This window comes from Dama dama, chromosome 6 (assembly GCF_033118175.1).
Source record: "Dama dama isolate Ldn47 chromosome 6, ASM3311817v1, whole genome shotgun sequence".
Classification (NCBI taxonomy): Eukaryota; Metazoa; Chordata; class Mammalia; order Artiodactyla; family Cervidae; genus Dama; species Dama dama.
Genome location: NC_083686.1, coordinates 7,088,468 through 7,090,451, shown reverse-complemented (window position 1 = coordinate 7,090,451; position 1,984 = coordinate 7,088,468). Strand labels below are relative to the sequence as shown.

The following is a 1,984-nucleotide window of genomic DNA, read 5'->3' as shown; positions in this document are numbered from 1 at the left end:
TTAAACACACGATAAAGAGAATAAAGAGGCAACATAGATTGTAATTCATGAATCAGACAAAGGATGTATACCCAACATATATAAGAAAGAAAGAAAAGTGAAGTTGCTCAGTCGTGTCCGACTCTTTGCGACCCCATGGACTGTAGCCTAACAGGCTCCTCCATCCATGGAATTCTCCAGGCAAGAATACTGGAGTGGGTTGCCGGTTCCTTCTCCAGGAGATCTTCCCGACCCAGGGATCGAACCTGGGTCTCCTGCTTTGTAGGCAGACACTTAACCATCTAAGCCACCAGGGAAGACCCAACATATATAAAGAACACCAATACACCAACGGGCAAAAGGGCAGATAATTCCTACCTCCCCTAAAGCATTAAGTGTTTCAACCGAAAGGGATATAGAAATAGCCCATAAATTTGATAAAAGGTACTCAATTTCATTGGTTATCAAGGAAATACAAATTAAAACCACAGAGACACCTTACACACACAACAAGAGCTAACATTTGAAAAGATTGATGAGGCCAAGAATTAAAGAAAGTGTGGGGTAATTGGGATTCCATGCACTGCAGGTGGGAGTATAAAATGATACAACCATTTTGGAAAATGGTTTGGAATTATCTATGAAGCTAAACAAGTATATTATTTGTAGCCCAGTAAATTCACTTTGCGGACTTCCCTGGTGGCTTACTCCGTAAAGAATCTGCCTGCAGTGCAGGAGCCCAGGGTTTGATCCCTGAGGTGGGAAGACCCCCTGGAGAAGGAAACAGCAGCCCAGTCCAGGATTCCTGCCTGGGAAACCCCGTGGACAAAAGGAGCCTTGTGGGCTACAATCCATGGGGTCACAGGAGTCGGACATGACTTAGCGACTAAGCCACCACCAATTTCACTTCATAGGTATACACTCAACAGAAGTTCACACACATATCTCTCAAAAGACTTATGCTAGAGATCAGCTCTATTACTAAGTAGCTAAAAATCGGAAACCTACCAAACTTCCATCAGTCGAAGAATGAATAGATAAAGGTGGTATATGTTTACAGTGGAAGCCTGAGCCGTAATGAGGATGAACAAAACACATCTAAACACAACAACTGGGAAGACTTTCGTAATATAATGAAGAATATAAGGAAAGAGACACAAAAGAGCGCATGCTATATTATTTTATGTACATGTGCTTCGTCACTTAATTCTGTCCGGCTCTTTGCGACCCCGTGGACTGTAGCCCGCCAGGCTTCTCTGTCCATGGAATTCTCCAGGCAAGAATACTGGAGTGGGGAGCCATTCTCTTCTCCAGGGGATCGTCCCAATCCAGGGATTGAACCTGAATCTCCGGCATTACAGGCAGATACATTACCATCTGAGCCACCGGGGAAACCCTCCCATTTTATATACATAAAGTTCACTAATACGTGAAGCTGCCTCTGCTGTTAGAAGTCAAGATAGCAGTTTCCCTTGGAAGAAGGTGATGACTGGACATGGGGACATGAAGGGGCTTCTGAGATGTTGGTAACATTCTGTTTTTTAATCCGGGTATTAATTACAGAAATTTGTTCAGTTTGTAAAATTTATTGAACTGTGTAGTTATTTGTATTGTGACTTTGGACATATTGGTGTATGATACACCAATTAAAAAGGTTTTTTAGCAAAAAAGTTGTAATTTTCAGATTTTTTTAATATTCTTTCCCTAATACCATCGGAAGCTTTTTAAAACTATGCTTCTGTTGACCATCCTCTCTGTCTCATACAACCCAGCACTTGACAACATGCTATTTTTTCACAGTTTTCTAATTATTTTATTTTCTTTAATATTGCAATGTCCACTGCATTGTGAATTCTAATACGTGGAAGCTGTGTTTTTTATCTCTATCCTCAGGCACAAAGTAAAAATGTCAAATCTGCCAACCTGTTGTTCAGATCCCATACTTGGTGGGTCAATATTCCCATGCCATACTGTAGTCCTCCTGGTTTGTGCTATATTTGTCCCA

The 1,984-nt window shown here is 41.4% G+C and overlaps 1 non-coding gene across 1 annotated transcript; it reads right to left on the bottom strand.

Moving 5' to 3' along the window:
* Window positions 1-224: 224 nt before the first annotated feature.
* Window positions 225-296, bottom strand: TRNAC-ACA (transfer RNA cysteine (anticodon ACA)). Its single transcript has one exon. It is a non-coding gene; the product is annotated as a tRNA-Cys (tRNA).
* Between the last annotated feature and the right edge of the window lie 1,688 nt (window positions 297-1,984).